We start from the raw sequence: 14,946 nt of genomic DNA, 5'->3' as shown, positions 1-14,946 counted from the left end.
CTATAATTCAACAAGTCTTCAAATTGAACTGTTAATGGAGGTTTTATTAATAGTCTAAGAGATGGTCGCCACTTCGACTAAGGTATTTTTACAAGGCTGAAATTTTTTCTATATGTTATTTAATATATTTAAAGTGAAAAAATCAACTTCTGTCAGGGTTAGCGCGGTTGCAACAATATCCACTGTTTTTGCATATTGCAAATATTTTATTTAAAAAAATGTATCTTCACAAATCTGGATTTTGAGTATATTTTTAATTAGACAATTTTGAGTATAAAAAATTGCCAGATGATTTGCTCGGTTGCAAGTATCTGTAAAATGCATCGAAAGTTGCTAAGATGGATGGTACGATCTTCCTAATCTAATTCCTAAAGAAAATATCTTGTAAAATATTTTGTAAAGTTAGGCATTTATAACAAAATATCATGATACAGGTAATTTTATATATATATTTTCTTCAATTACAAAAGATTAATTATTTGATTATAATACTTAAGAAAAAAATTTTTCCAATAATTTTTCATTCGTCTTCCTCTTCATTAGAAATAATCTCGTACCTCGAAATTACATCGTCGTCCTCTACATTTTCTTCGCTCTCTAGAAAAGAAATTATTATAAATACGTGATATTACGAATAAATGTTCATACACTTAATTCATTAATGTTAAAAATTCCCCACCCGAAGTAATATTGTCTAATTAATTGGATTTTAACAAAACGTCATATATTGATGATGGTACAATATTTCCATCTTACCATTGAAATGTTTACTTTTCTTTCTCTATTAGCCGCCATAATCGTCTGATTTCAATGTTGTAGGATATTTCAGATTGGTATTGCGCCTAATATTTGCTAAAAGCTGCTGCTTTAATTCTGATTCACAGGGTGGTAAATTGGATTCATCATAATTGACATATTTTTTAATAAAAGGTTCATTTTCATCATTTGAATTGTATGTTGAGATGAATTTGAAGTATCGGGCTTCATCGAAGTTGTCTGCTATGACCATATAAATTTGACAAATGAATTTTTCGATTGTTTTAAATATCTCATTACTACGTCCTGTGATATGAGCATTTCCAATATCTAAGAATGCTTTTTAATTTCGTATGGATTTCTTAAGGTTTTCGAAAGGTTTTTTTTGCTCTCCTGAAAAATGAAAGATTGACATCGCAACCCGTCAGTGCATGAAATGTCGGTGAGCTTGAAGATAGTAATTGATTATATAGATCTGATATGTTGATAACTCTTCTTTTATTTCCAACACCATATATAAAACTTGGTATCGATTATCATGAAGATATCTGTATCAGGTGCTTTTATCAATATATTGGTATCATCATCATTTCGATACACGATTTTTGTGTCAGCATCTTCCTGGTCTAAATTCGATAAATTTTCTTTTATTGTAGATATAATGGAATTATTTTCTACTACATAATTATGCCAATGTGAATAATTTAAATTTATTTCGGTATTTCCAATAAATGGGATAATGTCATCAGAACTCCAATTTTCAATTAGAAATGCGACGAAAGCTTCTTTAAAATTTATATTTTTCAATTCTTTGGTGAAGTCTATTGGTCGGTAAACTTTTGTGATGAAAATACTGTACTACCCGTCTTAGCAACTTTCGATCCATTTTACAGATACTTGCAACCGAGAAAATCATCTGGCAAATTTTATTTATACCCAAAATTGTCTAATTAAAAATGTACTCGAAAACCAGATTTGTGGAGATACATTTTTTTAAATAAAAACTTTGCAATATGCAATATGCAGTGGATATTGTTGCAACCTCGCTAACCCTGCCAGAAGTTGCTTTTTCTACTTTAAATATATTAAATAACATATAAAAACAGTTGCAGCCTTATGAAAGTATCTTAGTCGAAGTGGCGACTAAGGTAATAAATTTTTTCTAAAATCGAACGCCTTATAATCAAAATATTGTAAAAATTTGAGAGCCTAGTTTTACTAATGCAATTTCAAGATTTTATTTGCGGTTTATAAACAATGTGCTTACTATTATGTAAATGGAATATGACGAATTGAAAAAAAAAAACTTCTCTCCGTTATGTATAATGGCTGGTAACTTAATTTTTTTCTAACGAGACAAAACGGTTTATCTAAAAGTTTGGTTGTCATTTATATTCATGCTGATTCTATACTTTTCACCTATCGACGACTGATATTTTGTATATTTAACTGTATCTATCTAATTTTTAACAAATACAATACAATACAAATAACATTTTGACAAATATTATTTGTTATGCGGCTTGATAAAACTTAATAAAATATTCATATTTATCAGTATAAAAAATGCCGCCAGATTATCATAATTTCATTTGATAAATTAATAAAAATGTAACGTATTAGAAAGAAAGTAATATCAGAGAGAGAAAATTAAAATGAAATAAAAGTTTTTGGCAATAATTAATGACACGAAAGTCTAGTGTGCGATCTGGGTAGATTTAAAAAAATATCTGTAACAATCAATTATTAATCTTTCTGGTGTACGCCAGTACGTGTACATTAAGTAAACACTCTTGTTCCTCTGCTTAACCTATATCATTATTCTAAACTGATATTCGCTACCTTCAAGGTACTATATACATATAGTTTATCTTATTTCGTACGTATTATATAGTTTTTTAAAATTTCTATTCAGTAATATGATAACAGCTTTAGATTACTTTTTTTTTTAAACATGATTTATTCCGATTTTGTTGCGAGTGTGGCCAAGAACATGATTAACAACCACAGTTCAAATAGAAAAGATACAGGCAAGTTACCCGGTTTCTTCATTCGTTTACTTTTTAAAATTTTTCATTTTAGATATTTATTTAACGTTTGTATGTTTTTCTCGTTTTTTTTCTCGACTGCTGTCATTTCTCGTTTTACTAACATAATATTTTGCGTAATGCCACAATCATTTTCTTTGTCACAAAGTTAATCGGTTTATTGCCTGTGACGGAATGTTGAATCTTGAATAATGGCGTAACTACAAAATCAAAATATCAGATAACATTTTACACTACCACACAATTTAATCAGAAAATACTCATAGAAAATATGTAATGAAAGCAAAATTAAGTTTTTTGACAATGGTCTAGAAAACTGTTTGTTAATTAATTATTTGTAGATCAAATTTTATTGACATTTCATTTTTACATCGACAAGTGTGGTAAAGTGTTTCTTATAATTAGTAATATATTTTTGGATTCAACCTTTTCGCTTCACTTTGCTGACAATTGAAATTTGGTTGAAGTTTTGGAAATAACTATTTTCCACCTTAAGTTTTATATCTATGGTTATTCAGGGTGGCAAGAGCAATTAAGCTCGTATTTTTGGAACTGTTTTTTTTATTTAAATGTACTGAAGGTTGTTTTTAATTTGTAAGTTATATTACTGGTTTTTGAATAAATATAATTGTAAAAATTTTTTTTTATTTTGAAATCTTTCCGTCGAAGTTCAGTGTGCTGCATTCTTAAAACGTGTACAAAAATTTATTTAATAAATTATTCATTCGATTGTGCGGGTTTACCGAAAAGTTCTCAGCCTAACGAAGAAACAAAAACTTTTGTTTCTTAATAAGTTTTATTTTTATGCATAGCTTCATTTTAAGTCTATACGCCTTTTTTTTTCTTTTTAATTCCTCCAAATAAGTGAAACTTTCAGGTTAGGAAACAGAAAAAAACCGCTGGGATCAGATCTGGCGAATACGGTGGGTGGTTAACCAATTCGAAGTGCAATTCAGAAATTTCAGATCAAGATTCCCCTTTGGAAACCGCTGTCTTGATTGTTTTTCAATTCGAAATTGTAGGGTAGATCTAGGTTTTAATTAAGGTCGGTATTATAAAAGTTTTGTTCAACCGCCGGTCGAAACTCCACCGATGATTAACATCGGTTCCGTATTATAACAAATTTGCAACCATCCGTTGGCCAACCGGAGCTTTTTGCTGAAAAATTTGCGTTGGCTGCACTGGGGTAACAATTTTAACCAATCAAAAACAAGCGAACTGACATTTGCCGTGAAGAATATGTCAGTCAAAAGTCAAAGTATAGTTTTGTTTGAAGTTTCCACGTGTACTTTCAATATTATACAGATTTAAAAAGATTATTTGCAAAAGAAAAAAAATAATTAGAGTATGAGATGAATCATTATTACTATTATCTTTCCAAAGTAGCATGTTTCGTAAAATTCGGGAGATTTAATTTAAAATAATATATAGGTTAATTTCATCAAGCTAAAGTAAACAAAAATTGAGGTTAGAAAGTACCTTTCAACTCTCGGTTGTCACTTTCAACTGAACTTTCGTTACGGTTGAACCAACTAGCACTTAACCACCCGTTCGACCCCTGACTAAGGTTTATAATACGTAAATTCGTCTTCAACCAACAGTTGAATCTCAACCTACGGCCAACCGGACTTTATAATACCCTTACAGTTATAAATCGACCCAAAAATCCACCCCATTTTGCTTGAACGGTGTACACAAGGCCTAAGATATGTTCTTTCGATTTCGGCTTGGGTCCAAAGTGAACAAACGTGGGTCCCAACAAGGAGGTAAAGTACAAATCAAATAAGAAAAACACAGTGTAAACAGTAAACAGCCAGACCAGTGGCGGATCAAATTCAAATAAAAATTATTTTTGATTGTTAACATTATACTTAAGTCTATGTCAACTTTATTTATAATACCAAAGTCCACTAAAATTGGTAGATCGCTTGAAATGACAAAAGCTGATAATCAAATTAACAAATTATAACTCTCAATCTTACCAATGTTTAAACACTATTACTTTGAAAATAATATTTACTACATTTTTAAAATAATTTTCTTTAGTTTAACGTTGAATTTTGAAATACGCACTATATTTTTTATTAGTTGATTCCTTTTCGCCCATAGGAGCAATGGTTTTTTTTCTTCTAGTGCTTACTTCATTCTAATGAAGGTTGGCAATTGTCCTTTGGAATTCTTCACGATCTTCAGTCATGCGTACTAGATTTACGCTACATGGAACCAATCTCGAAGGTTTTTCAATCATGAAAATCTTTTTCTACCCAGGTCGTGCTTGTCTTCTATCTTCCCTTCCATGATCAGCATATTGTTGATTTCTAAAAATGTGACCAAAGTAGGAAGCTTTCCTTCTCTTTACAATGGTTAATAGTTCTCGTTCTATGTTCATTCGTCTTAGCACCTTGTCGTTGGTCAGCCGATCCGTCCATGGTATTTTAAGGATCCGTCTAAAGAGCCACATTTCAAAAGCTTCCACCTTACGCATGCTGGAGACCTTTCCAGCTCTCAATACCATAAAGTAGGGTAGTGAAAACATAGCATTGTGCTATTCTCCTGCGTGTTCTCAGGTTAAGGTCATTACTTGTGAGAAGCGCCTATAATTTAAAAAATATGTTCCTGGCTATCTCTATTCTTGTCTTAATTTCCTCATCTGGGTCCCACTAGTCATTCAGCCAGCTTCCCAAATACTTAAAACGGTGTACTACTCTCTCTCTATGGGTTGATTATTTATTGACAGCGACACAAACACTTATTTTTTGTAACGTTATTTCATTAAAAAATGACATTTTCTCAATCTACATTTAATATCTATTGCCAAACTAACTAGTTTTACATTTAAGTGCAATTATTTTTTATTATGTATTACCTCATTTCTTATCTCAATTTTTATTAATATATTTTATAGTTAGAAACTTTATTGTAAAATAATACTAATTTTAAGATTTAGAATTTACTCGAATTTTATACAGTACCTTGTATTTAAGGTATTTTGCGGCCTTTTTAATAGATATATTGAATATAATGGAAACTGTTACATTTTGATTCTATTTACTTGTAAATTTACTTAACGAATATTTATACTACATATACAGAATGTCCCAGTTATATTAATAGGTATATAGATTCGTTCTGGGACATTCTTTTATCGAATTGTTATTATTTTGATCAGATCATTTTTACTATTACCAACAGTGTATTCTAATTAATTTTTTTTTTGAAAAACCATTCGAATAAACACAAAGAACTTCTTTAAAGCTCAATGGGTAGCTTAAAGAAAGAATGAAGTGGTTAGTGAAATGATAAATCCGTAAACTTAAAGGAAAATTATAGAAATGGAAAATAAATGAAAATAGGAGAAATATGGAGTAGAAAATTGAACGTGGTATTAAATCTAACCAAAAATATTGTATAGAACCAATTGAAATAATAAAAAACAACAAAAATAGTCATCGTTAAATACAAATGAAGCAACTAGAGGTAAATGGAACATTAAGAACCAAAATATGAGAAAAAGGTCATTAATAGACGTGATATTAGACAAATCATAACAAAAAAGGACTTTTAAATGTTTTTCATAGAGGAAAAATGATTAGGATTAGGAAAAACATGGCAAATAATCATTGTTGATAAACTAGCAAACACGAAATGGAAAATCGAAATGGATCGAAATGTTTCGTAGATGAACAACAATAGCCACTAATAAACAAGAAATGGAAAATTGATACTAGTTTTTGATATCACCATGAATTTCGTTTTATTATAGTTTATTTTAGGTCAATAATTTTCACTGATAGTATTTACTCGGTTTAATAGGGTAAGATGGGAAAATCTTTTTTATTCCCTTTTTAGCATATTCCTTTAATAAGAGAGTCTTATAAAACCCTTAAAATTTTAAACTCTTATCTCAAAAAATAAAAATGAGGACCTAGCTATCTTATATATTAAAAAAATTGAAGATTTCCATTCCGAGTCCGTTCAGGCGTTCTACCCAACCGATTTGCTTAATTTTTTTTTTCAATGAAAGGTATTGATGCACAGATCAACCATCGGATTTCATCTAATTTTCACCATTCTCAAGTTATACTCAAATGCGATTTCCCCCTGTACATTACTTATGGGAGTTTTTCACATACACACGTTCTATCCTCAATATCTCAGGTTCTATTCAAGATAGAGACTTCGTTTTAGTTTAAGAAACATCTTTCTTTTGAGTTTTTGAACACTTAAATCGGTTGAGTTGGAGAGGAGCTAGGCGCAGACATTCAATGTGGAGTTATGGATTTTTGTAGGTTTTTGGCAATTTTTCTACATTCAAAGATCTATATCTCAGGTTCTAATATAGCTACAGAGTTGTATGTAACCCTATCACGTGAGAAATCGTTCAAAAATGTCAAGGTAGAAATTAAACCAAAGGGTCGATGCACAGCCAATGTTGTTTGGAAGGAAGTATTGTGAAATTACATAGTCTATTGTATTATGAACAATGTAGAAATGATGGTTGATTTTTTTGACCGTGCCCCGATACTTTTTGTATACCTTTGACAACATAAGTATTGATTGATTTTATGACGAAGCTATAATTATCCACATAGTCACTGCTGCGGAGCAGCTCGGGTCCGGACTAGTAGTAGAATAAAAAACAATAATAACTTTTTCATTATATTAAATTAATTATTTATTACAAAAAATTTAATCATCATCAGAACTAGTGGAAAGGGGAAAACAATCATCATCTTCACCTTCACTTTCTTCCAAGGACCCCGTATTCACCGTAAATTTAAAATTATCTAGGGCAGGGGTCTCCAAACTATGGCCCCAGGGCCACATCCGGCCCGCGGAGAGCTAGCATACTTGAAAACTCCTTCTAGAGAACCTATGTTTTATAGTAAATTAAATTTAGTTTACTGAAGTATTCTAATTTTATGTTGAATAATTATTAATATATCTACATTGATATGGTCATGGGCTAACTACTCATAACATTGTTGTAGGCTTTTTCTAATTGTTTTTTGTAATAAGTTGGATAAAGAAACACAGAATTGTAATAAGCAAAGACATGTATAATATGCAGAAAATTTAACTTCAGTATATAATAACTAACAAATTATTGAAATGAATCCAAATAACATTTTATACATTTTAAATAAAAACCTAACTTATAACAAGCATAATGACTGAAATACTGATGAGATTTATGTAATTAAGATTTTCCACTGACAATAGTTTGTAGTTGTGGACTAATTTACTTGTACCAATTATTAAAAGAGATTTAAGATGCTCATCAGTTAGTTTAGATCTGTAAACATTTTTTGAGTACTTCATTTTGGAGAAGGTCTTCTCACACAAATAAGTAGTATCAAAAACAGAAAACAGCCCACGAGCAAATTTATGCAAATTATCAAATTGTGTAAGTGGAAGACTTATAAAATTCCAACAAAGATGAGGTTTGATATTTGTTCTTAATTATATCACTGCATTGTAGGTAGATCAATCATTTCCATTTGAAGTTCCGGGGCTAGGGTTTCAATGTTAGTATCAAAATGATTCTGAAAAATCTTAATTTGATTCGCAATAGCATCAAAGTCCGAGAAACGAGTATCAAAATTTATTTTCCAAGCACTCAGTCTCAGTGGTGTGGCTGAATATTTCCAGAACCGGACTTAGGCATGGGCCAACCCGGGCGTGCGCCGGGGGCCCCCGCTGCGGGGGGGCCTCGCGACGAGCCATATGATTGATTTTTAAACATATGAATGCAAGCGAAAAAATACATCCATAGCCAATGTTCAGAATCAACATAAATTTTTTTATGCGCAATCATTTTAAAAGTTCCGAAAAATCATATTTAAAAAAATGAAAGCTCGAAGTTGCGCCCAATGCATGGTATCGCTGATTTATTTTTTAAAATCACAACGACGAGTTATAAACTACGCAGCGTAGTGGGGAAATATCGTTTTCAAGGCTCTCCTTAATTAAAGATGACCACCGAACCACAATGACTCAAAAAAAACTAAATCAATATAGCGTATTGTGTATTGAAAATGAGCTACTGAAATCGATTGACTGCACTAGTGTTATTGAAGAATTTGTAGGTAGTAAAATAAGAAAAAAATGTTTTTAATTTTGTACTATTTTTAGTTAGAAATAATGAATAAATTGACTATAATGAAAAATCAACTTGATGTAAGAATTCACGTAAAACGCCCGCCTTACATAGGGCCTTAAGTATTTTGGCCCGGGGGCCACGATGACTCTAAGTCCGGCTCTGAATATTCCACATGTTTTAAAATGTGAAAAACATTTACTTGTGATTGAAACAGTATCAATTTCTTCCGGAATGAATTGATATTAGTGTATAAATCAGGAAGATGCTGGTTTTCTCCTTGCAATCTCAAATTCAGTTCGTTCACATGTTGTAGTAATTCAGTAAGAGGGCGATGCTTTTCATTCAAAAAAATTTCGATCACTGCTCGAAGTTCAAAAAAGCGCTGAAGGACTTTCCCACAACTAAGACAACGTACGGCAGTATGATAAGGTAAGTCATTTTCTCCAATCTCTTCAATAAATTGTCGGAATTGTCTGTGATTCAGCCCAAAAGATCTGATAAATTTAACAGTGGATATGATTGGTTTCAGAACTTCAAAAAAAATCCAAACATTTTCCGCACAATGACTGTTGATGAATAATATAATGTAAGACTAATGGTTTTGAACCACCGTCATTTTCTACAGCCTTTGACACAAGAGCGACCACTCGTTTATCTTTCCCACTCATGTTTTTGCCTCCATCAGTTGTAATACATTTCAAGTTTTTCCATCGAAGGTTCTTTTGATTAATGCCCATTTCAACTCCTTTAAAAATATCTGTACCAGTAGTTGTGCCATGAATACTATACATATCAAGAAGTTCTTCATGCACTTCATAGCTTTTATCTACTCCTCGAATATAAATCAACACGCGAGCAGTATCTGGCACATTCGTTGACTCATCCAAGGCCAAAGAAAACCACTCAACATGTCCATTTTTGTCGAACAGTTGAGAGGATATATTTTCAGCGATGTTTTCTACCCTTCGAGCCACAGTGTTTGCTGACATACTGACAGTTTTGTTCGGTTCAGTTCAGTTTTGAGTTTCGTAAATGAAGATTGCTGCGATTTAAATCTGCGCTTCATAGCTTCGAATTTTGCTGTCCGCAAACTTCCTGTATATTTTGAGTAATTTTGAAAATGTTTTGTTTCATAATGACGTTTAATGTTATATTCGTTGAGAACAGCTATGCTTTCATTCCAAATGAAACATAGCGCCTTGTTACTGGACTCAATTACGAAATACTGAATTTTCCACTGATCTTTGAATTTTCTGCATTAACTATCAATTTTTCGCTTCTTTTCCATACTAATAAATCACACACGAAAGCAACAATTCAGATCAAAATACTGTTACAAATATGTCTTAAACTTAAACACGCACAAACACGTTTTAAGGAGGTACGCACTATTTTATTTCACAACAGTGTCCTAGGAACTGACTTGCGGTTGCGCCACTAGCCTTCTTATATATTCCAATTACTGCCATCTAGAACTGAGTGGAAGACACCAGAACTTTCTCGAACCAACGAGATTATTCTGTACGTGCTATTAGCGCCATCTGTTAGCGATAGAAGGTACTACCTATTTCCGCTTGTGTCACGTTACTCCTCATGGCTCGTACTCTACGACTAATCTAGAAATTACAGATAATGATAGGAAAATTAATAATATGGAGTGTTGCCGTTTTGCAGCTTTTTAAAACGTTGCGTACTTTTTCGGACTTTTTTTTTTTCATCAGTGGACTATTTCACTTTTTACCTCTGGCAACAACGATAATATGGTTTTGGCACTCGGAACTTACTGGAGTAATCAGTATGGCCCTAAGGCTGGAAAGTTTGGAGACCTCTGATCTAGGGCATCGTCAAAGAGATTCGTTTTCTGTATAAATTTTTGTATGTACTAGACCATTCCTGTGCCGTAACAAGCGTAAATTTTTGCCTAGCAAATTGTGTTGTGCGCCGCTACCCAGTTTTTTACTAATGCCCAAACTTATATAGAGTTAAGTTCAGGGTGGTAAGATGGTAAGCGAAGTACACAGTGGCTATGTTTTTCTAAGAGTTCGTTCAACTGGTACTTCGTGGGAAACCGAAATTTATTATCTTTATAAATTTTAAGCAATTCAGGTTTCGTTAGCTTGGCATCTGCTGGCAAATCATGTTATGATAACCAATTTATACTTTCCTTGAAGCCTTTGTAATATTTTTTGTTATCCGTACATTGTGATATGCTGCATTGTCGACTACAAGAACGGATCTCTCAAGCAAATTAGGCAATAATTAGTTTTCAACCCATTGCATAAAGTTTTGGTGGTTCATATCATTGTGATAGTCCCCGGTGTTTTTACCAGCAAATACCAAAAAGAGAATGTAATGGGATACCTACCTTCCTAATTTAATATTTATGAGACTTTATAAAATTGAAATTACCTTTCTCTGCAATATTATTTCATATTTTTCAATAATAGTAATGTAAACTGTAAAATTTGCTAATATAAAACTTAAAACACCTCTTAATCAGCTTAGCTTTGCTATTAAAAAAGCGCAAAATATACTAAAACCAGTTTTAAAAATTCACTTAAGTTGGCCAAGTGCCCTTTTTTTAAAAAGCAAGTAAGAAGGAAAATAGGTAATACATTTTAGGGTTCCAACCTCACATTTAATTACTCTTGCAAAAAGGTCTGCTTATTTAAAAAATCTAGGTGATTACCTGTAATTTTTTAAAAGAATATTATCGTTCAGAATATGGATTAAGACACATTAATGAAGGTCCGAGTGCAAATTTAATTATAATATATGGCTTAAGCATTTTGAAGAGACCGGTTCCACGTTCAAACCACCAGCAAAAGGTTGTCGAAGAACGTCTAGGACCATAGACAATATTGATAGGGTGAAGGAGTCAGTACGAAAATATCCGTGTCTACTCGGAAGCGATCGGCGACTTTAAACTTGTCGTGACGAAGTTTACAGCGAATTTTGAAGTCAGATCTTAAACTGCATCCTTATTAGCTCCAGTTAACATAGGAATTAAAATATACCGACTTTGGAGCAAGGTTGGCATTTGATGAAGAAATGGTTAGTCGATTTTCCACTTTTGACAACATCCTTTTTTCAGATCAGACTCAGATGAGGCTCATGAGTCCCATTCTAGAGGATTATTTGACTTGCGAGATCAAGAATAGCGAATACGAGAACTTGGTTTCAACAAGACGCAGCGACCTGTCACACATCAAATGACTCTATAGCGGTTGTGAGACAGATGTTTTCTGCAAGATTAATTTTCAAAAGAGGTGATATCCCTTGGCCCCCGCGTAGCTCTGACTTGACGTATCTTGATTTTTTTTGTAGGGACAACTCAAACATAAAGTCTACGTGAACAATTCGCGGGATATCAGTCAGCTAAAGGAAAATATCCGCCAGGAATGGCAGCAATCACCCCAGATTTATTGACAAGAGCTTTCACAAATCTGCGTTTGCGTTTAGAGAAGTGCCGTTATTTAGATGATGTTATTTTAAAAAAATAAATTTCATTTAATTACTTAACCATATCTTTAATTTCAACAATAACTTATGTACTTATTTATTTTTTTTTAGCCTATACTTAATAAATGCACGTTCTATTGCGCCACCCTGTATTAGGTGAATCACTTTGATTATGAGGTCTGGTAATAAAAAATATGAAAAGTATATTTACGATTGAATTGAATACGCTGTGAATATCCTGTTCTATCACCAGATTCATGTGCAGTTTCAAACTGTGCGTTCGCGGTGATAGTAAAACATGTTTAAAATCCTGTGTTCGTGGAGCACAGATTTTTAATTCCGAGCGTGTTCTGAATACGTCCAATATATCCTCGGACATGAGTAAGGATTTTTAATCTGGTGAATGTACATGCATCCTTTTGTGATATTTATCACGAAATAACCTCTAACCTATGTGGTTTTCTACGTCATTGTATTTCAAAAACGGGGTATACTTATAATACTTATAAATATCAAGAATAAACCTTCGGTAGTCTACTATGTATAAAAGAAGTCGGGTTTTCCTTCCTGACGCTATAACTCCAGAACGCACGCACCGATTTCCACGGTTTTGCATTTGTTGGAAAGATCTCGGGCTCCGTGAGGTTTATAGCAAAGAAAATTCAGGAAAAAGTCGGGTTTTCCTTCCTGACGCTATAACTCCAGAACCCACGCACCGATTTCCACGGTTTTGCATTCGTTGGAAAGATCTCGGTCTCCGTGAGGTTTATAGCAAAGAAAATTCAGGAAAAATTTCAACAGAAAAGCGGGAAAATCTTTTTTCACATACAGCACCATGTCTGATACATAGCATGTACTACGAACCAATATTTTAAGTCGATCAAGATGTGACATAGCTTTGGGGTTAGCATCATCTGGAATTACGGCGACTCTTCTAGATGGCGGTCGTATTGCACATTTGTCACTCAATTTAAACACAATGGATACCCCAACATGCAATATTTCCCGATCCAGTGCAATGGGAAAATTGTTGATGCAATGCAAGCTCATTGTTTGGGATGAGTGCACAATGGCACATAAGAAATCACTTGAAGCACTTAACTTCACACTGAAGGATCTTCGGCGAAATAACAACATCTTAACAGAAACAACAATTATCAGAATTATGCTTGGTTAAGTCAACGAGCAATTCTTGCCGCAAAGAATATCTAATGATGTACACGCACTGAATTTCACCATTCAATCAAAAATTGCTGGCGATTTGGTGACATACAAATCCGTTGATTCCTTAACAAATCCCGATGATGTAGTAAATTATCCAACGGAGTTTTTAAACTCTCTGGAGTTACCAGGATTTCCACCACATAACTTGCAACTCAAAATTGGTACAGTTATTATGATATTGCGTAATTTGACTCCACCGCGACTTTGCAACGATACTCGACTTTCGGTAAAAAGACTTATGCCGAATTTGATTGAGGCAACCATTATTAACGGAAAGTACGCTGGTGAAAATGTATGTGTTCCTCGAATACCAATGATTCCGACTGATCTTCCGTTTGAATTCAAACCATTGCAATTTCCAGTTCGCCTTACGTTCGCAATGACAATTAACAAGTCGCAAGGCCAATCGCTTAGTGTTTGCGGGATAAATTTAGAAAATCATTGTTTTTCACATGGGCAGTTATACGTTCCGTGTTCACGAGTTGGGAAACCATCCGCTTTGTTTGTGTTAACGTCAGACCAAAAAACAAAAAATGTGGTTTACCAAAGAGCACTTCAATGAAACGGATAATTTGCGGACACGTATAACGCTTCGATTCAGTATTTACTTTGGATTCACTTAAATTTACTTAGAGAAGTTCAACTAAATAACACTTCATTTTTGTGATCGAAATAAATTCATTACTGTTGTGAAATGAAATAAAATTTTTCCTTTTCAAATATAAAACAAAAAAAAAATTTTCTTCATCTTTTAAGCACCAAACGAAATATAAACGAAGCCATCTGGTGGCGAAACGGAGTTCGCCGGGTTTGCTAGTTAATTATATAAATTTTATTCTCTTAGCTATAGTTTATTTCAGAAAGGTATAGAGTAACTAAACCTCATTAGGTATGCGAGGGGATCACTGAGTGACCCAACGAATATTTAAGCCAATTTCATAGTTTGGCATTGATTTCATTGTAAAATTCTTTCTTTTTACCAAATGTGGAAGTACCACCAGGGTTGGGGTCAATATATGAGTTTAGCCTATTGTTATCCATTCACAAACACTAAAAATAGTGTGCCAAAGGCGTGCCGGTAGGATACTCGTAAAAAGATAGAGGCACTAATAGGTTAAACGCAAAACGTAACTGTATAATCTACTACCTAAGTAATCCCTACACAATATTTCGATATTCACACTTCAGGCCAGAAAACATACTTTTCCTAATTCTCTTACGCAATTACTTGAAATTTTAATATTACAAACAATACTATTTCAAGACCTACACCTATGGCGGATTCCGAAATTGAGCCGAACTGGACGGAATTCCCCATTTTATTACTCTATATCTTTCAGAAATAGAGTATAG

This window comes from Diorhabda sublineata, chromosome 5 (assembly GCF_026230105.1).
Source record: "Diorhabda sublineata isolate icDioSubl1.1 chromosome 5, icDioSubl1.1, whole genome shotgun sequence".
Classification (NCBI taxonomy): domain Eukaryota; kingdom Metazoa; phylum Arthropoda; class Insecta; order Coleoptera; family Chrysomelidae; genus Diorhabda; species Diorhabda sublineata.
The sequence above is the reverse complement of the archived record's forward strand: the minus strand, read 5'-3'. Positions refer to the sequence as shown.